This window comes from Heterocephalus glaber, unplaced genomic scaffold, assembly GCF_053883595.1.
Source record: "Heterocephalus glaber isolate CG9 unplaced genomic scaffold, H.glaber_assembly_v1.0 deba00001572, whole genome shotgun sequence".
NCBI classification, from domain to species: Eukaryota; Metazoa; Chordata; class Mammalia; order Rodentia; family Bathyergidae; genus Heterocephalus; species Heterocephalus glaber.
In genome coordinates this window covers 1781242-1803349 of record NW_028258357.1, presented here as the reverse complement: position 1 = coordinate 1803349, position 22108 = coordinate 1781242, and the positions used below count along the sequence as shown (strand labels likewise).

General features: G+C 39.0%; 2 long non-coding RNA genes across 2 annotated transcripts in view; one reads left to right on the top strand and one right to left on the bottom strand.

Annotated features, from left to right (window-relative positions):
* LOC110346235 (uncharacterized) overlaps positions 1 to 2892 on the bottom strand; it is a 27669-nt gene extending 24777 nt beyond the window's left edge. The window contains exon 1 of the long non-coding RNA XR_002390153.2: positions 2734 to 2892. This is a non-coding gene — a long non-coding RNA (uncharacterized LOC110346235). The remainder of the gene's footprint in view (positions 1 to 2733) is intronic.
* On the top strand, positions 2345 to 22108 carry LOC110346236 (uncharacterized). The gene is made up of 3 exons (XR_002390154.2): positions 2345 to 2639; positions 21069 to 21129; positions 22016 to 22108. It is a non-coding gene; the product is annotated as an uncharacterized LOC110346236 (long non-coding RNA).

Below are 22108 nucleotides of genomic sequence, written 5' to 3'. Positions count from 1 at the left end.
GTCACGGATTCGTGACCCACTGGGGCTCTTCCACTGCCCAGAAGTATTCAGACACCCCAGGAAACTGCAAGGGTTGTGAAGTATTAACTGGAGTTGCCCATGTCAAATCACGTTGCACACCTTGAAGAATAAACACACACATGTTGTTCACATACGCATCTCTCATTAAAGGGAATGCCCAGGCCACTGCTGAGTGCTGACCCCAGTCTGAAGGAATCGCCAGGAGCAGCAAGTTTGCAGGACACAGGTGGCCCAGAAGAGACGGAGCCTCCCGTGTCCTCCCCCAGAGCAGGAAGGAACTCCGGACAGCGCTCGAGAGGAAAACCCGGTAAGGAGTGCTTTTGGACTTTAGTCCGCCTCGGCCCTCTACAGAGTTCATGAGGATGGCCAGCTCCGTGGGGTGCACTTTGGCCCAGACGCAGGCTGGACTGAGCCACGGGACTGGTGAAGAATTCTGACTTTCAAGGCACGGGCTTGGGTGTTTACCAACACAGGGGCCCTGTGCACTTGGGCACCTGTCAGAAACCCTGGCCTTGCGATGCTCATCAGTGAATAAGGGGGAGGGTTCACAGCTCCTCTTGTCACCTGAAAGCCTTGAGCAAAATATGCAGAACTGACAGGTGCGTGCGGGGTGCCCCATCCATGCTCCCCTCGTTAGTGTTGTCCGGCCAGGCGGCTCCTCAGGCCTGGCCGCTCCCTGCCCTGTGGGCTGCACAGGGCCTGCACGGCGAGAAGTGGGACCACAGGCTGAGCAGGGAGCAGAGCGTGAGGAGGGACACACGATGGTGGGTGGGAGGTTTCGCATGTTCCAAAGAAATGGGGACAAATGCCGCCCTCGGCCAGCTTTCCTGCTCTGCTGTTCTTGGCCTCTAATTAGAGCCCAGGAGGAAGGGCATTACACCCAAGATGTACAGCCTGCGGGAGAGAAAGTGTCGCACATACGAAGAGGTCAGCGAGCCCCAGGATGATGACTACCTGTGTAAGTGGCCCTGACTCTGGTCCCTTGGGGTCCAGAACTGAGGGGAAATGACAGGGTGTGGGGCTCGTGCCGAAGCTCTTTACAGCGAGACCCTTCCCAACCCTCTACCTTCACCTCAGACTGTGAGAAGTATAAGAACTACTTCATCGACAGCTGTCCCGTGCAGGGGCCCCTGCGTTTGTAAAAGACAGTGTGGTGGCCGAGAGGCCCTCGGACCGCGCCGTGCTCAGTCTGCCCCCCTGGCTGAGCATAGAGCCGTCCAGCATCCCTGGGGCTGGGCTCAGAGTCTGGAATGAAGCCTCCCATCTGCCGCTGGATCTGCACTTCGGCCCCTACGAGGGGCAGCTGACAGAGGACGAGGAAGCGGGCTGCAGCGGGTACGCCTGGATGGTGAGTGCCCTCCTTCCCCTCTCCTGCAGCACAGATGCGGGCGGGATGGCTAGCTCTGGGGCCTCTGCCTGGCTGGACAGGAAAGTCCACTTCCCTGTGCAGATGGCAGCCAGGGTGCAGGGCGTGGTACCGACTGGTGTGGAAACTGTGCCGAGGGCACGGCTGAGCGTCGCCACGGAAGACTGCAAACTTTCCTGCTTCTCCCGACACTCAGGTCACCAAGGGGAGACACTGCTACGAGTACGTGGACAGCAAGGACACATCCCGGGCCAACTGGATGTGGTGAGGACCGCGCATGTCCGCTTCTACCGGGGCCCCTGTCCCTCAGAGCCCAGCTCCTTTCCTGCTCGCCCTTGCTCTCTCGCTGCTTTTCGTCAGCTTCTTCTCTTTTTCCTCTGCTCTCTTGCGGGAAACGGCGGCCTGTGCTCCCAGGTTGTCGGGGTGTAATCAAACTCCTCTCCAGCCTGCAGCTCTGAGCTGCATCCGCCCCAGGACAGGGTGCCCTCTCCTCAAAGGAGCAGCTGTCCAGAAATGGGCTGCCCAGTCCACCTCTTCTGCCGCTTGGGGAGGACCCGGGGTCACATTCAATTTTAGTGTTAACTGTCGACCAGTCTTGAGTTACGACGTGCGTGCCGGCCGCTCGCGCTTCCAGATGGGCTCAGGTGCAGACTGAACCCTAAAGCGCCGTGGAAGGAACACGTCAGTGTCCTCTCCCGTGTGGGGCTCACTGAGCAATCCCGGGCCGGGGTCTCTCAGGACCCTGGGCTCTGCCTGTGGGCAGCAGAGAGACTCTGAAGGCTGTGCAGGGGCTGAGCCTCCACTGACCGACCTGAGTTACAACCAGCGCTGGGGAGCAGATTGTGTTCCTAAGTCAGGGGTCCCCGGTACTTCAAAATAAGATTCATTTCGCAGGCCTTAGACGCTGAGGAACAGTTTTTATCCTTTAAAACACTTGTTCTGCTTCCATCTTGAAGTATCTCGTGCACAAATGTCCCACAAAGCACTGCGCCGCGCCGCGGAAAGGCTGTGAGGCCCAAGGGCAGGTTCTCAGCAGCCTCCGGCCTCTCAGTGCTTCCGCTCCCTCTCTCTCGGGGCCCTCGCCTCCTGCCCGGGCTCTGGTGGTGGGAGCGGCGGAGGAGGGACGGGATTCTCTGTGCTAAGAGGACGCTGCGCTTTGTGCTGGAGAACAGGCCGCAGTGAGACGCCTTTGCAGGGCTGCTCCAGCCTCGTGGTGACGGGATGACGGCTTAGGGGAAGGCGAAGTCAGCAGGTAAGTCACCTGATACAGGGTAGACGTTGAAACAGGACTTCCCCCGATGGGAAATGGGCCAGGGCGGCATGAAATGGGCCAGGTGTGGACTCACCTCGTACAGCTTCTCGGAGGCCCTGGCGGCGGCAGGCGCAGCGGGGCCGCGCTTGGTTTCAGTTGGTCCTGAGGGGCTTGAGCTTCCTGCTCGGGCCGGGCGTGGGCGCGGTGCACCTGGGTGCTTCTCGCGCTCCGCGGCGACTCGGCCGGCGCGGCGGGGTTGTGCACAGGAGCAGCTGCGCCACGTGCCCCGGGCGCCCGCGTTCACTGCCCGGCGGGCTGGGGCGGGATCGATGGCTCTCTCTCCGGCCAAGTGCAGAAAGCTTCCCACTTGCGACGGAGAAACCTGCCCCGGCGACTGAGCGTGCCCAGTGCCCTTATTTTGTTTTGATACACTTTTTTTTCTGTCTGTGAAATCTGAGTCCTGCCCCTCCTTTCCTGCTTGGCAATGCCAATCAATGATGCTTTAGACTTGTAGTCATTCCAGCAGCTCTTAGTGTTTGTGCTCCTCTGTGTATCCTGAATCACTGCTATCTTTGCCTAGCTTTATGTCCTATGGGCTCGTGAGGTCCCCTCTTCCTCCAGGGACCCATCTTTCCACATGTCCCAGGATAGGGCCACCTTACAAGTTGAAGCATATCCTTAATCACATTGGCAGAGGTGGGGGAAAAAAATAGATCACCTAGCTCTGTGCTGGATGTAGGCAGCAAAGTAGGGGGTGTCAAGCAGTCTGCTGGCCTTACTGCCAACCACTTCAGACCCAACCTCCTCAGATAAACACACTTGACTGGCTGCCTTCTTAACACAGAAGAGGAGAACATTGTGTCCTTTCTGGCGTGAGCTTTCTGTTGCTTAAAGTTCTCAGCAGGTCTACGACCAGCCTACCACTTCTCTGCAACTGTTTTGTGCCCTTCTCCCAACCTGTCACTGAGGTAGAGGAAATCCAGAAACATTTTTGTGACTTCTGATTGCTAGAGTAGCTCAGACTTAAACAATTAACCCTTCCCAAATCCTGGTTAATCACTCTCAAATATGGTGAGAACTTCAAAGGATTTCTTCTCAAACTCTAGCCGGCCATGAAGAAGGCATCACTTTCAGAGTAAGTCTGTTCTTTCCCTTCAGTGGTACCAACATTCTGGGTCTACTTTGTGCTTGTGGAGACAGAGCCCTCCTCAGAAGCCAGGTTAGAATTTTACACTGCTTCTCTATTTTCTGTGCATTGTCTTCAGTTTCTCCTGTTTCTCTGTGATTTCTGTTTTTCCTGGCATCTCTTTCTTGATTCCTGGAGCTCTTTTTCCTGTTATCTTTGTTAAGTCGTTGTTTAACAGGTGTCTAGATTCCAGGGCCTGGAGAGGCTATTATATGTTGTTGGCCTCTCCTTTGCCATCTTCCATTTCCAAGAACTGTTTTCTTATTTATAATCTTCTCCGGCACTGATGTCCTTGAAAATCACCCATTTGAACCATGTCCTTTGACAGATACTAGATGAAAAATTATAGTTTGTACCTGAATTCTAAACCTAAACCCACAGAAGCCTAAATTAATCTAATAAAACAGATCCCATTGTTAATTTAAAGGACTTATCGAGCAGATATGAAGCAGATTTGGCTTATTAGCCAAATCAATTAATTTCATGATTTCTTCTTTTGTTTTTAGATATTCTTATTAACATTAATCTCATGAAAGTCTCTACTGATGTTAATACAATTATTTCCCTAAAATGGCATACCAACACCTCAAGAGGTCAATATTCTGTCTAAAGATACTCTACTTTCAATCAACATGTTCCAATCTCATGAATACTTTATGATAGATGTATTATCTTCCTGAGACTGATTAGCTTCTCTGTCAATATTTGAATCATGATCCAGATAGGAGCCTTCTTATATTTTGTATCTCCTTTAAAGCATGATATTAAAAACCTGACAATAGAAGAAAGTTGCCTAAAATTCTCTATGAGTAAGTAAGGTTTTAAACCTCAAATTGAGGTGCATAATTATTTTATCTTGAATAAAGTTTGTCTTCATCTTGAAGTTATAAAGTAAGCTCTTTTTAAAAAGAAGGAACAATAAGGGATTAAAATGGAAACCGCTTGACTTTAGAGACCAATCTGAACAAAGGCAATGGTTTACCTAAATAATAATATCTGTCTATGTGTTGCTGGAGGCAGTGGAATAGGTTGCTAAGAGACAGAAGCAAATACCTAGAGATGATCTGTGAGAAATAAGATTTATTTAGGCAATAAAGTGAAAGGATAGAGTCAATTGCACCTTACTAGAAAAGGAGGGCACACAGAAATGTGCATAGGCCTAACAGCACCACCTGGGAAAATCCCACCAGGGGTGTAAACTTGACAACAGTATCATACTGCAAATCCCATGGGATGTATGCACTTAACAATAGCAGTACTCAGCAAAGTCTCTGAGGGTGGTTTCATACTCTACAAGAGCTTTGCTCTGCAAGTGCATGATGGTGGTGAGCACTGAACAATGGCCTATTTCAAGGGATCTGGTGGTGAGGGCTGAACTGTGGGAGCACAGCACTCCACAGGCCTTCTTCTGTACCCAACTCTAACACCGAGTGAGTTTTACTGAGTAAAATGTCACAGTGACATCATCAGCTTGCTTTGTTCCATTGTCTGATCAATCTTTCAAGCAACAGCTCACTTAGCATACAGACAGGAAGGCAATTTCTACACATAGCACAAGTTGCCCAGTTCCTGGGTTCCCCAGGTAATACTTGTTCAGACATTCTAATCTCTTTTCACTTACAATGTTACCTTGATTTGGCAAGTCTTCTGAACAAAAAGAAGTGTTTCAGGGATGTGATACTAAGTGGTCTAATTTTCCTGATGGATGTTGTGGTATATTATACTGGATATAACCAATAGGTACTTTTTGGCCCCTAATTTAATAACTTTCATTGAAGTCTACTCAGTTACATCATTTTGCCTAAAACATTCTCAAATTCATCCCTATTTGAATAGAGTACTAGGTAGACTATAAAATGAAAACATTATCAAGTAGGTTAATGGTTAGTTGTGAAAAGAAATCAGATTCTTAATTTATATAGTAAGCCTTTTTTGTAAGACTTATAAATATGAGATAAGTAAAATATAAGCTATATGTTTCTCTTTTTTATTTGACCCTTAACTCTGAAAAAGTTTGATTGTAGTCTATTTTGTTACAAATGTATCTTGGCTGCTATTTTGGGAGAAACAGAAACTTGTTTCTGTATTTTATGGTGGGAGTTTTTATGTTTTTGGTTACCTAAACTATTCTGCTGTCTTCCAGATAAAAGTCAAATCATGGTTGAGTCTAAGTGCTAATTTAAAAATTAGTTTTTACAGGGGATTAGTACTAAAGGGGACTGGTGGATACTCAGAGATAAGAGTGCACAAACCAAGGAGTTTGTGCATTTCTTTCAAATCATGAAATATTTGTAACCAAAGATAGGATTTACAGCAAGGACTAATTGAGGATATAGAAAGAAATATTAAATGCAAAACTGCCAGCATTATGTTTAAAAAATAATAACTATTGTTTTTAAAATTCCAAAACTTTAATCCAGCAAAAGCAAAGTCAACTAAGAACAAAGTTATGCATGAAAATCTGTGGCCCTAGAAAATGAAATCTTCATTTTGAAGGTTTTGGGTTGACTTCTGTCTATATCATGCTGTGATTTTTTTATCTGCCACTCTTGGTTTTGAAGGATTTTAAAGAAAAGTCTATTTTTAAGTCTTTCAATGGGTTGACAGTTCAGATGTTGAAGTGTGAAATTTCGTGTTTCTTCATCCAGGTATATGAATCCCAGGATGTATACCATGGACTTAACCTGCTTGGCTAGTGGTTAGTAGTATCTGACACAATAGTTTCCAATGCATTTCACAAAAGTTTTTCATCTTTTTTCTTTCTTGGAATATAAAGTTTCTGAGTTTTATCTAGAATTTCTTTAGGAGTTTATGAAGGAAAGGCAGCCTGTACATGTTCTTGATAAGAATGAGTATATAGCACAAGTATATTGCCATATTTCACCATGTCTCAGAGTCTGATTGAAGTAAGTTAGAGCCCTAAATCAGGGGAGAAATACCCAATCTTATGGAAACATGCAGTAACTTTATGCAGTGTCAGTTGATGGCTCTCAATATGTTAGTCTGATTTCTGTTACTCTGACAAAATATCTGACAAAATTAATTTATATGGAGGAAGGATTTATTTTGGCTTATGGTTTCAGAGGTTTCAGTTCATGGTTACTTGACCCTTCTGTGCTGTTGCATATGGGCCTGTGGCAAGACATCATATCATGCCAGAGAGCATGGTTGGTAGCAGCTACAGCACAAAGAAAGAGAAAGAGGAGTAGCTGAGATCTCAATATCCTCTTCAGGGACATGCCTCCTATGACCCAACTTCCTAGATCCTACTCCTAATGATCCCACCACCTCCAGATAGTGTCACATCCTAAGAAACAAGTCTTCAATAAATAAAACTTTAGGGGCCACCAGAAATCTAAACTGTGAGGATAAAGGGTGAGGATCCAATGGTTATGAGAGGATTCTTATCCAAAAACCCAGAGTGACGGATAATTTGTTTCATTTGAATTTAAACATAACATTTCTTCTCTTCACTTTCTTGAAAACTGAAGATGATTGGGACAATACATTTTTAATTGCATGGCATGAACTTTAAACTTCAGCAATAACAGTCCCAGAAAAATGAGTGTTTTTATCACTCAAGAGATAAGTTGGATTCCCCATGTAAGGAACATAAAATTAGATAATTTTTCCTACTGTCTGAGCCCAAGGCTCTGGGTAAGGAGCGTCTTCATTTTGTTCTCATCATAGTCATTGACCTGTCTGTACACGTTAAAACTCATAGAGCATTTTAAGTCTATTTGGACATTTTCAAAGATTCAGAAGTCTTGAGTCTTGATTGTGCTTCATTCATAGTACACTGTGAGTATTCTAGCGACATAAGATAGGTACCAGAGAGATACTCAGAAATATTACTAAATTCACCAACACCATCCCACAACCAAGCAGCAACTGAGAATCTGCTTTAATGTTGTGGGTAATTTTGTATTTTTTTTTCAAAGACACCACTTGAAGGTCTCTAGAACCATCAGAGAGCCATTTTGAAAGTACTAGAGAGTATCCTAATAAAATTTGAATACAGATTTCTTTCAATAGCCTTTTGATGGAAGCATATAATATATATTCTAACTATGCATGGTAAGGCACTTTAATTCTAGACTAAATAGTGTCAGTAGTAGCTAAACATGCATATGCAATGAAAATTTATGCTTTGATTGTGTCTCAGAAATGTTGATGGAAAATATGTAAACTTTACAAAATGTTTGCCTTTCAATATTTGTCACCGATCATATGGACCATAATCTGGCTCTGATCACATGGAAACCGGATAATATAAATATGCTAAAGGACATAAAAAATAATCTGCTTCAAACTTTATAAGGTACCTGAAGCTGAGGAAGGCACATTTAGACTTAAAAGAGTTATCTAACATTTATTTTGAAAAATCCTGAATTTTCATTTTTCAGGTACAGAAAGTAAAATATTAGGTGTTAATATATCAGATCAATTAACAGAAAAAATTTTCAGACAGTTAATGTTATGAGTTTCACATAAATGTCATTAGATGCTTAAAATAAAAACTAGTTCTGTTAATTTTCATTATGTTTTCATAGAATTGAAGTAAATCTTTGGAAGCTCATCCTGTTACAGTTAATATTTTTAACAGTGCTATATTGCTATTATAAATTTAGTTTAAAAGTTAAATTTGAGTTTAGAAATTGTTTTTGCAATAATAACATGAAATATTTTAGGTTGAGGAGTCATCAGTGACTGCTCTAATCAAATTCAGAAGCCTGCAAAATAGGAATATACTTGGGATTTGCTATGGTACACACTGATTTGTCAGGATTTAATGAACACTTTTCATGTATATGATCTTAGAGGAACAACGTACAAAATGTCTGTGACTACATACTTCAGCCTGAAAATGAGTGCTCACTCTCTTTGCTGTCCACCACTGTTCAGACTTTCAAATTGCTAGAGATTTTGAAGGACTGTCTTTTCATTGAATCTAAGAAAACTACCATGATATCAAACTTTGTAATAAGCAGATTCATAAATCTTTGTTGAAATTAGTTGAAAATCAGTGAGATTTTCACCTTCAATAAAATATTCAACAAATGCAACATCAAGAGTCTCCATCTTTTGAAGATTTTGGAGAATTGTAGCTATTGAAAATCATGCTTACAGGGATACTTAGAACTTTATACATACAAAAGCAAAGTGAACATGTTAAATAGTAGGAGTTCAAACAGCATGTAAGATTTAATTTAAATTTCTAAGGTTGCTTTTGGAATAAGTTGATTTTGATGGAGTTTTCATTTTTATTGGCTAATTTAGATTCTATATAAGAATAGACCATAAAGAATGACAAACTAGAGACATTTACAGCTAAATGGATGCATATTGAGGCCATACTCTTAAGTGAAATAAATAGGACACACCTGTTTGTAAATACTGAAGTTTCTCTGATGTGAGAAACTGAAAGTGTAAATAATGATTAAAATGAATAATTGATAATTTGAAACAGGAAGAAAAGGTCCAAAGAGGTAGGGAAAGTGGGAGGGGAAGGGGAAAGGAAAGAAGGGAAAGGAAAGATTATAAGAAAAGAAGAAAATAGAAACAAAGTCTTTGTAAATAGGGAAGGGAGCAAAGGGAATGGGGAAAAAACAAGAACCAAGATATACCATGTACAGGTACAAGCACCCAATGATAAATGTAAATGTATTGTATACCTAACATGTACCAATAAAAGAATTTAAGGAAAAAAAAGAATAGAATGAAGCTTGAGAAGGCCTATAGTTTTGCAAGATCTAAATTTTGCAGAATATCTAAAACAATCATGAACTAATATGACTTACTTGATAAGTTTTTCATGTAAAATGTTTGCCAAAGATAAATCCTCTGACTATAGGTAAAAATAAAAGATGTGGTTGTGAAAATATTGATGATGAAAATTATTCATTTAATTACAAAATATTAAAATTGAGAATATACCCTCCAGTTAGCAGAATTTGTCTTGACCTTATCAATTACCCCAGAACTATAGAGAAAAAAAATTTATCATATTCTACTGAAAATACCAATTTCAAATTCTCTCATATTTGTTTTTAAATATTTCTGATAATTGTATGAAAACTTAAATAATGAGAAAATTCAAAATACAGAATTTAGAAGAAATGTCACTAATATGGTATTAGGAGAAATATAACTAATAACCGATTGAAATACATATTTAACAGGGATATTTATACTGCTCATATTATTTTTAATATTCTCATAATCAAAAATAGTTTACCCTTTTATTATACACTTGTGTGTTATCTTTATACATAAAATATATTTTTGAAAGTAGTTTTAAAATACAATACTTTTAGATCCATTGTATAATAGAAATATATTTCAACAAATAAATATTGTTTCAGATATTTATACTATTTTAGATATTTTGGAACAATTCACTTTTGGAGTAGTTTTCATTTGGATAGTAACTGATATGGTCCCTCCAATTAATGATGGTAAATTAAAGGTGAACTAAGTTAAAGCGGGGGGCGCAAAGCAATTCAGAAGGACCCCGAAGTTGTGATGAGAAGTTTGGATTCTGTGGGAGAGACAGTGTAGGAAAGGGTCACTTCTCACAATATCAGGTGCAGAAAATTGAACCAAAATTGAGTTTGCACTGTGTACTGACAGGATAAAATTTTGTTTTGAAAATGAAAATAATGACAATATTCAAAATGTTCTTCCAAGGTTTAATTGGTTGCAACAATCACATACTTTAATTAATGAGAATTTTAGTAAGAATAGGCTTCTTTAAACTTTAATTTGTCACAGTGTTCAGCTGCCAACATCTTATCAGTGCAATAATTATAATCTGAACAGTGGTTTTCCAGTCTGTCATGCAGCTACCATACACTCACCCATAAATGTGGTACCTTTTTGGCTCATTGGACTAAGGTGTTTGAAAATTCCTTTGTTGTAGTTTTTCTCATTATCACCCTTCTCACTCAGATGTTTGCCTCTTTATCATGGTAAGTTTTAGTATGGCCTGAACATAAATGAAATATTAATTCTTCTCCAGTAATGTTTTAGCTAATATTTTGGCATAATGTAGCCTTAACTGGTCCATAAGAAATTACTAAGGATATAGTACAGAATGTTGAACAACAATTTTTGTATTATGTTTTGAAATTTTTAAAAAATTAATTTTATTGGTACATTTTAGGTATACAATATAATGACGTTCACCATTGGGAATTTGCACCTTTACATAATCTCTCCTGGTTTTTATTTTTTCCCCATTCCCTGGCCTCCCTTCAACCCCTCCATCCCTCCCTATTTAAAAAGACTTTGTTTCCATTTTTCATTTTCTCATATTAATTCCATTCTCATCTTTCTTTCCTCTACCCCTTTACTACCCCTTCCCCTTTGCCCCTTTTCTTCCTATTTCACATTATCTATTATACCTTTTAGTCCTTATTTACACTTTCAGTTTCTCACACTAGAGAAACTATTCAATAATTACACACGTGTGTCCTATTTAATTCACTTCAGAGTATTGCCTCAGTATGCATCCATTTAGCTATAAATGTCTCTAATTTCTCATTTTTTATGACTGATTAGTACTTCATTTTATAACAAAACCACATGTTCTTTATCCAGTCTCCAGCTTATGGGAAATTGGGTTGCTTCCAAATTTTAGCTATTACAAATTGTGTTGCTCTGAACACGGGTGCACATATATCACTGTGGTATGATTCTTTGAATTCTTTGGGGAGGATACCCAGCAGGGGAATAGCTGGGTCAAATAGGACTTCCAATCCTAGTTCTTTGAGGTGTCTCCATACTGATTTCCACAGTGGTTGCACCAGTCTACACTCCTACCAGCAGTGGAGCAGGGTTCCTCTTTCCCCACCAGCATTTGTTATTGATTGATTTCATGATAGCAGCCATTCTTTCTGGGGTGAGGTGAATCTCAGTGTTGTTTTCATTTGCATCTCTTGAATGCGCAATGATGTTGAACATTTTTCGTGTATTTATTTGCCATTTCTACTTCTTTGTCTGAGAAATGTTGGATCACTTCAGATGCCCATTTTTGGATTGGGTCTTTCAATTTGGGAGGTCTGATTTTTTCCAAGTTCTTTATAAATTCTTGATAGTAGACATTTGTCTGAGGAACAGCAGGTGAAAATTTTTTCCCACATTGTGGCTTGTCTCTTTACATTGTTGGTTGTTTCTCTTGCTGTGCAGAAGCTTTTAATAAGAATAGATCCCACTTGTTGATTGTGCTAGTTCACAGGCAACTGAGGTTTTGTTCATAAAATCTTTTCCTACACCAATGTTTTCAAGAGTTCTTCCTAACTTCTCTTCCAGCTGGTTCAGTGTTTCTGTTTTAATATTTAGATCTTTAATCCATTTCGATTTTAGTTTAGTGCATGGTGAGAGATATAGGTCTAGTTTTAATCTTTGGCAAGTTGAAAGCCAATTTTTCCAGCACCATTTATTAAAGAAGCTAACTTTCCTGCAGTGTGGGTGTTTGCCTCCTTTGTCGTAGATGAAGTGGCTGAGTGTGTCTGGAGTTGTTTCTGCATCTTCTAATCTGTTCCAATAGTCCTCACATCTGTATCTTTGCCAGTACCATGCTGTTTTTATCACAGTAGCTTTGTAGTATAGTTTCAAGTTGGGGATTGTGATACCCCGTACCTTGTCCTCATTGCCTAGTTTTGCTTTTGCTATTCAAGGTCTCTTCTTGTTTCAAATGAATTTTTGGATTGTTTTCTCCAGGTATATGAGGTATGCTGCTGCAATTTCAATTGAGATTGCATTGAATCTATATAGCAGTTTTAGAAACATGGCCATTTTCACTATGTTGATCCTTCCTACCCAGTAGCAAGGGCTGTCTTTCCGTTTTCTGATATCGTCTTAAATCTCTCTTTTCAGTGTGGTATGGTTTTCAGACAAGAGGTCTTTGATTTCTTTTGTTAGGTGGATTCCTAGGTATTTCAGTTTTTTGGATGTTATTGTGAAAGGAATTGTTTGCCCTATTTCTCTCTCAGTGAGTCTGTTGTTCGTGTAGAGGAAAGCTATTGATTTTTGTGTGTTGACCTTGTATCCAGCTACTTTACTGAATTTGGTTATTAAGTCTAGAAGACTTGTGGTGGAGTTCTTGGGGATCTTCTATATAGAGTATCATGGCATCTGCATATAATGACAATTTGATTTCTTCATTTCCTATCTTTATTCCTTTTTCTTGTCTAATTGCTGTGGCTAATGTTTCCAAGACTATATTGAACAGGAGTGGTGATAGTGGAGATCCGTGTCTTGTTCCTGATTTTAGTGTGAAGGATTTCTGTTTTTGACCATTTGGTATGATATTGGCTGTTGGTTTTTCATAGATGGCTTTTATCAGTTTGAGGTAGAGATCATCTATTCCAATTTTTTGTAGGGTTTTTATCATAAATGCATGTTGGATTTTGTCAAATGCTTTTTCTGTATTATTGAGATGATCATATGGTTTTTGTCCTTGGCTCTATTGATATAGTGTATTACATTTATTGATTTGTGTATGTTGAACCATCCCTGCATCCCTGGGATGAATCCCATTTGATCAGGGTGTATGATCTTCTTGATGATCTTCTGCATTGTATTTGCCAATATCTTGTTAAGGATTTTTACATCTGTGTTCATTAGTGAGATTGGCCTACAGTTCTCTTTTTCGGTTGGGTCTTTCTCTGCTTTGGTGATCAAGGTGATGCTTGCTTCCAGGAATGAATTTGGGAGTATTGCTTCTCTTTCAATTTCATTGAAGAGTTTAGACAGTAGTGGCAGTAGTTCCTCTCCAAATGTCTTACAGAATTCAGGAGTGAATCCATCAAGACCTGGGCTTTTCTTAGTTGGTAAGTTTTTAATTAAGTTTTCAATTTCATTGATTGATATGGGGTTCTTTAGAACTTTTAGGTCATCTTCGTTCAACTTTGGTAATTGATATGTATCTAGGAATCTGTCCATTTCTTCTGTATTTTCCATCTTATTGGTGTATAGGTTCTCAAAGTAGGTATTGATGATCCTCTGCATTTGTGCCGAGTCCATTGTAATTTCACCCTTTTCATTCCTAATTGCATGGATTTGGGCCCTTTCTTTTCTTTTTCTGATAAGGTTGGCTAAGGGTTTGTCAATTTTGTTTGTTCTTTCGAAGAACCAACTCTTGGCTTCATTGCTTTTTTGTATCATTCTCTTAGTCTCCATTGCATTGATTTCTGCTCTGATCATTATAATTTCCTCCCTTGTATGAGTTTTGGGTTTGTCCTGCTCTTCTTTTTCTAGAAGCTTGAGGTTCAGCATCAGGTTGTTTAATTGGGCTTGTTCTGTTCTCCTAATATGCGTATTCACTGCTATGAATTTCCCTCGTAAGACTGCTTTCATTGTGTTCCATAGATTCTGATATGTTGTACTGTCATTGTCATTTAATTGAAGGAACTGTCTGATTTCTTCTTTTTCTTTGGTACCAGGGATCAAACTCGGGTCCCTGCGCTTGCAAAGCAGGCAGCTGATTTCTTCTTTATTTTCCTCTGTAACTCATTGGTTATTCTGAAGTGTGTTCTTCAGTCCAAGTGTTTATGAAATTTTTGCGGTTTCTTTTGCTATTGATCTCTAATTTCACTACACTATGATCCAATAATATACAGGGGATAACTTCAATTCCTTTGCACTTACTTAAACATGTTCTATGAGTGAGTATGTGGTCTATTTTGGAGAATGACCCATGTACAGCTAATAAGAATGTGTATTCTGATTTTGTGGAGTGGAACACTCTGTAAACATCTGTTAAGTTCATTTCTTCAAGAGTTTGACTGAGTTCTAGTATTTCATTGCTTATTTTTTGCCTAGTTGATCTATCTATTTGTGACAGTGGGATATTGAGATCCCCCACTACTACTGTATTAGTGCTTATTTGATTTATTTTGTCTGATAGTATTTGTTTTATATAGTTGGGTGCAGTAGTGTTTGGTGCATATATTTTTATGATTGTCACCTCTTCCTCTTGGATTGTTCCCTTTACAAGGATGTAGTGTCCTTCTTTGTCTCTCTTAATCAGTGTTGGTTTGAAATCCACTTGATCTGCAAAGAGAATAACTACTCCTGCTGTTTTTTTGTGTTCCTGTCATGTGGAGTATTGTTTTCCACCCTTTAACTTTCATTCTATGAGTTTCCTTTTGAATTAAGTATGTATCTTATATGCAGCATATTGTTGGATCTTGCTTCTTGACCCATTCTGCCAGTTTGGTGAATTGATTGGTGAATTGAGTCCATTGACTTTGATGGTTATAACTGATACTTATTGACTTATTATTGTCATGACTTTTTTTCTCTTGGATTCTCCCCCTTTGCATTTAATTTCTTGTTGTGCCTGATAGATTCATTCTGCTGTGCTTCCTGGGGTTGTGATTCTCATTGTCTTATCCTAGGATATTGTGTAAAATTTTTTGGAGTGCCGGTTTGGTATTCATGAAGTTCCTGAGGTGCTCTTTGTCATGAAAGTATCTTACTTCTCCATCAATTCTGAAAGATAGTTTTGCAGGGTACATCAATCTGGGTTGGAGGCTGTTTTCCTTTAGGGCTTGGAATATCTCACTATAAGCTCTTCTTGTCTTGATTGTTTGTGTTGAGAAGGCTGCTGTGATTCTGATGTGCTTTCCTTTGTATGTTATTTGTTTCTTTTCTCTGCTTGTAGAATTTTGTTCTTCTGTTGGGTGTCTGGAATCTTAACTATTATATGCCTATGTGTAGATGTTTTTGATCAAGGCTAGCTGGAGTCCTATATGTCTCACTTATCTGTATGTCAAGTTCTTTTCTCCTGCTTGGGAAGTTTTCTGCCATCATTTCTGTGAATAGTTTTTTTTTTTAATGTCATCTGCTCTCTCTCGTATTTCTTCATTGACTCAGATCAGTCTTATATTATTCTTCTTTGCATTGTCTAGCAGCTGCTGGATTGATTTCTCATGATCCCTTACTATTTTAAAGAAATTTTTCTTTTTTGGTCATTCATTGCAATCTTATCTTTTATATCCGAAATTCTGCCCTCACCTTGGCTCATTCTGCTGCATAAACTTTCAATGGAGTTTTTAATCTGCTGGAAATCTGTGTGCATCTGTTTTATGGATTCCATTTGTTTCCTGTGTTGGGATTCCATCATATTCCTCAGCTCCTCTATTTTTTTAAATCTGTGTCCTCTCTAGACGTATTAATCATGTCTTACACTATTGGCACAATCTCTGCTGTTATCTGAGAAATTATTTCTGATTTCATTTTTTCCAGATCCTCTTTTGTTGCCTTTTCAGCGAGTCCAGGAAGTTGAGTATCAGATTCTTCCATCTTGTTTCCCTTTGGGGCTGCTTTTTGTGATCTGGGAGTCTGGATTTGAGACTTGTTTAAGTGTCTTCTCATTTCAACGGGGTTTGGGGATGTGTGCTGCTGGCACTTACAGGGTTCACCTCCTCTCTGCTGGGGGTCATGTTACTCTGGCCAGGAAGCTTCACCTCCTCTGTGATGGGGGCACCTCTGCTCCTTGGCCCTCTGAAATTTTAAAACTTCCAAATGAAGGCAATAGTCAATAGCTGTCCAAAGGCCTACCACTATTTCTCCAACACACATGCTCATCAACAGAGGTTGAAAACATAAATTGTTCCTCTGACTCTTTTGGTACAGATAAGTTTTCCTTCCCTCAAGAAGGTTGGCTTGTAGTGATAGACTGGGAATCAAATTGTAGGAGACCATGGTTGTGTTTCACAATATGGCAATTGAAAAAATTTATAAGTCCTTCCTAGTTTCTTAGGAAAAAAAAGGGCAATTAGTAACTCATGACTGATGGTCCTTGCAGCTAAGCTAAGTATAGTATTGAAAGATGTCATAATAGAAACAACTTTTCCTTATGCCTGAAGAATTCTGAAATCTGGAATTCGGCTGATTTTTGGGGAAGGTTTCAATCTTCCCTCTTGTGTTTCACTGTTGAGACCACTAAGTTCCATCTTTCCAGTCCAATAGAGTAGCTAGTAGCTATTTCCCTCTAGTGAGCATTTAAAATGTGGCCTTTACTTATTGAAGTATGTGAAAGTATTTCACCAGATTTTGAAGGTTTATACAAAAAAGGGTAATATGTATTATTCATATTTCATACTATTTATGTGATGAAATGGTAATATTGGGTTAAATTAACTGATTATTAAAATTAATTTTGCATGTTTATTTTTCCTTTTCAATGTAGCTACTAGAAAATTTAATTTGAATAGTTGGTATTTGTGCTTCATACTACATGTACTTTGTACAGTGTTGAGCTAGGCTTTGCTTCTCTTTACATTTCTTTCTCATTTTATGACTTGGAAAGAGAACAGTTTATCTGATTAGTCTGTGAAAAGTTCTTGTGTCAGAATCCAACCTGTATAGAAGCAGCATGACTTATCTGCTTTTATGTGGAGGGGGAGTATATACACTTTGCCAGCTATGACTATGACTGGATGGGTAATTATGTCAAATTTTGGGTGATGTTTTAGCAAGTACAACTAGCATAGCTTTAACGATTTCCTGAAAACATGATTTTATCAATAATAACACTAATGCTTAGTTTCCATTTCCACCTTTTTGACTCCTAGGTCTATCTTAGTTTGATATAATTTCAAATTGGGAGATTATTCTTTATAAGGACCTCTCAAACCTAGCAGGTGGCAAAGAGAAAGAGTAACCGAGGAACATTTGCTACTCTCAGTAATCAGTATGTCACTGAGGCATGATTTTGCTGCTACTTACCTTTAGGCAGTCTAGTTCAAGCCATCTCAACCTGATGGCAATCCAACAGTAGATTTTGAAGGAAGTAGGATTCTGAGAATAAGAAACAGCACAGTAAATTGCCAAGGCTAATGGTGTGAGGGATCCTACATGTCAGCCAGGGAGAGCACTATCCTGTCATGGAACTGTGTAAATTAGAGATGTCTGTGAACGTCTTCCAAACAACCCACATTACTGGGCCTGGCTCATCAAGAACCTGATGGCTAGACTACACAACATAAATCACTTGGGATGTTTTCTCATTTTTCCCATCTCTTTGCATAATAAAGAGAGATCTAAAAATAGCAGAGTGAGATGGTAATAAAAAAGAAAAATGAAAGAATAAGCAGTCTTCTCTTTCCCATCTACTAAGTCATGGTTTTAGGTTTGCACTGATTGTGAAATTAAACTTTCAGTTTAATTGTTATGGGCTGTTGTCTCAGCTGAAAGCAAATCATGCAATTGAATGAGTTAAGAAACCTAAGGGATTTTCCTTAGGTGTCTTCAAGGATTAAGAATGGTAAAGAAGATAGAGTGATGGATATTAAATTTTAATATACATCAGAAACATGGAGGGCTTGCTAAAAACATTGCGGATTCTACCTCAAGAGTTTCTGATTCAGTAGGTCTGGTTGTGGTGGTGGGGTGTCTGAAGTCTGAGAATTTGTATTTCTAAGTTTTTAGCTGATCTTGCTGACGATCACCCAGGGATTATACTCTGTGAAACATTGTTAAAGGCAGTGATAAAATGAAACAATAGCAAAACAGCCTTTCTGTTTGCATACATTAAATTCAGTTCATTCAATAAACCGATTTCATAGACGAGGGTATACATTTATAAGAAATGTTATATATAAGAAATAGCACAGTTTTCTTCCCATTAAGTTTATCGGTACATTTTAGGTATACAATAGTTACATTCATCATTGGGATCTTGTACCTTTACATGATGTATCTTGATTCTTATTTTTTCCCCATTTCCTTGTCCTCCCTTCACCCTCTCACCCTTCCCTAAGAAATAGCACAGTTTTATTTGTAGAAGCAAAACATACCTATAAATATGTGGTTAGTAAATTACACATTCATCAAGTGGAATACTGTAGAGCCATTATAGTTACATAGAAATATATCTAAAACATGTTTTCAAGTTATAAAATGCAAACAAGCCAGTAGTGCACATATATAAACCCATCTTTATAAACAAGCATATACTTGTATATTAATTAAAATCAAGTGAAAGAACATGTATGAACTAATTAATGGTGGTTATATCTTACTCTGAAGTCAAATGGTTGTGCAGAGTTAGAGGGAGTTGAATTTGAAAGATTTATGCTTCTAAATAGCTGATCAAATATTTTTATCCAAAGAAAAGCCACAGTTTAGAAATGCTGAGTGTGATGGTTAATTCTGATTGTTAGCCTGACTAGATTAAAAGACACACAACAGACTAGTAAAACACACTTCTGGGTGTGCCTGTGGGGATTTTCAGAGATGACTGCCATGTAATCCTGCAAATTGAGAGCAGAAGATCCATTTTGTGTAGATGGAATGAAAGGGGAAGAAGGAGGAAGTCAGCTTGCATTTGGAAATCTTCATTCTGCTTCAGTGGGTTCATCTTTGGCTACTTGCATTACCTGTGGACATCATACCTCAGTTTGTTCAGCCTTTCAACATGGAGCTCACATGCATGACTGTCCAGGAAGCTTCTAGGTCTTCAGTCTTGGGCTGGTACTGCATCCTTGATCTCTCTTCTTCTAAGGCTGCCAGCTTTTTGGACTCAGCAGCTATAGGATCCTCTGGCTCTCCAGTGTACAGTGGGCTATGGAGTTTCGTACCTCTGATTCTGAAAGTCTAATAAGTTCCCTTGCACAATTAGATGTACACGTTTTTTATTGATTCTGTTCCTCTAGAGAACACTATCCAAAACAGTGATTTGCATAGGCTAGTACAGCCAAGCTGGGTGCTTTTTTGCCTTTCTTTGTCAGAAAAATAGCAGCCTGCCCAAGTATCTCACCTCCATTATGAAAACTTTCCCAAGTTTTTCTTCACTTGGTAATCTCACTGTTATGAGCTGAGTTGTCTCCTTGCAGTTTATATGTTGAAGTCCTAACTTCCAGTTACTCCAAATATTATTCTATTTGAAGGAGTCTTTAAAGAGACAGATAATGTAAAATATGATCACATGAAGAAGCTTAATTCTGCATGACACATTTTTTTTTAATACTTTTTCTTGGTAGTGGGGATCGAACTTGGGACCTTGGACTTGTGAGGCAGGCCATGGAACCACTGCACTAAATCCCTGGCTTGTGACACATGTCTTTTTAAGAAGAGGAAATTAGAACACAGACATGTACCTGAACAGAAGACCACGTGAAGGCACAATGAAGAGAGGTCTCAGAAGAAGCAAATCCTGCCAGCACCTAAGCAGACTTTTAGCATCCAGAATGTGTGGAAATTTCTGTTTTAAAGCTGCCCAGTTATGGGATTTTGTAATGGCAGCTCTAGCAAACTCATATACTCACAGTACTTTATTTAACACATTGCATTTTAGTGTGTTTATTTTTTTTAGTAGCCACTGGATAAACCTTTTGTATTAGTTTTCTATTGCTGTCATAACAAATTACTACAGAGTTAGTGGCTTAAAATAGCACCAATATATTATTTTAGAGATTCTGTACAGATCAGAAGCTGGGTGCTGGTTTCACAGAGCTAAACTTAAAGTGTTGGGATATTTTTAGAGGCTCTTGGGGAGAATCCATTTCCTTGCTCATTCAAGTGCTGTCAGAAGTCAGTTCCATGTGGCTGTAGGACCAAAGTCTGCTTCTTGGTTGCATGTCCTTTGGAGACTGCTCTTATCCGCAAGAAGTTATGGGGATTAGGGCATAGCTGACAAATTCCGTGCACTGTTTTGAATCCTTAACCTTTACTAGGGACCCCCAAATAGATTTTTAAACCATATTTTAAAACCTGAACTTGTGGATGAAAGAGAGAGTAAAGAAAGAAGAGGGAGTAACATGAGGGAAAGAAGCAAAAAAAGAGAAGAGAAAAATAATATATTCCCAATAAAACTTCATGTTGTCAGATAGAGGACTCCACACTGTCCAGTATGTAAAATTTAGCTACCTATTGTATTAGACACATAAAAGGTATTTAAAAAGTATCTAAAAAGATTCTACATTTATGAATTTAGTTATTAATCACTTTACCAATGACTAATCTATAGAAGTAAATACTATCAATTATAGTAACTTGTGTTGTTCACTACCTGGTTGATTTATAGACACTATGATCTTCCACAACTTAAATTTAAAGCACTAGCACTAGAATAAGATAAAATACTACTTTATATAATTTAATGTTTTGATAAGAAAAACCTGGAAGTCTTGAAGTGAGTGATATTATAACTATATTTTAATCTATCTATACCTATTACTATATCTCTATATCTATTTAAACCATCTACCTCTGTCTATGTATCTTTTTAGGTAATGTTATCAATTTGAGAGACAACATTTTAACAATATTACAGATACATCAAACACTACTGTATCCTTTTTGGGAAAAATGGTTGTCTATTCTACAAATGTCATTTGATCTTGGAGATGCTCCAGTCATTTCTAATTTTAGGTCTAATCTTCCCTAAAAAAATTTAGGGGGTAAAATGAATTTGTTATGTGTTACTTTCAGGGCATACTGATGAGAAGATAGTCTATTTTAGCCATTTTAGTTAGGTTTTATGGGGTTAGCCTTGAATAAAATGCGAATAACCTACTCAGCAGCAGATAATTACTCAAGTAGGATCATTCACAGAATATCAATAAAAAATGATATCCTGATGAAAGCATTGCAGGATTTCTCAGCAAGACAGGATTATAGTCATAAAGTTGCTTTCTTGGCAGTTTTAGATTTTCTTCAGCTAACTAACTCAGATTTCTTAGCAAAATTGTAACATTTATTCTGTCAATTGTTATTTTCATGACAGACAATCTAAAAACTTTTACTTTAAGTGAAGTGCTGCAGTTATGTATTTGTTGGTTAAGATCTATCTATCTATCTATCTATCTATCTATCTATCTATCTATCTATCTATCTATCCATCCATCCATCTATTTATCTGAGAGGAACAGCATCAGGTTCTTCAGGTTAATATTCCAATTAACAGAGTACATTGGTGCATCTGAAGTGTTATGGTACTATGGTAACCTGCAATTCCAGTGTGCATTGATGGTTTTTACCATACTCTAGATCTAACTGTGGATAGAGTTTGCTCCACGGAGTCTCCTAAGGGTGAATGAGGTGGGGCTGGGGCAGAGGGGACAATAGAAGTATTGGAGGCAGGTAGGCTGGCTGACTTTCAAAATCCTCAGTTCTCATCCCTCTTTCAAATTGACTGTCTGATTTAAAGCTTTTTTTCTTAACATCATAAAAATAGATCTCAATTACATGATAATTGAGTTCAGAATAAGATCAAATGAAATCCACCGGTAATCAAAAACACTAATTTAATTGCAAGTTTCAATTTTCC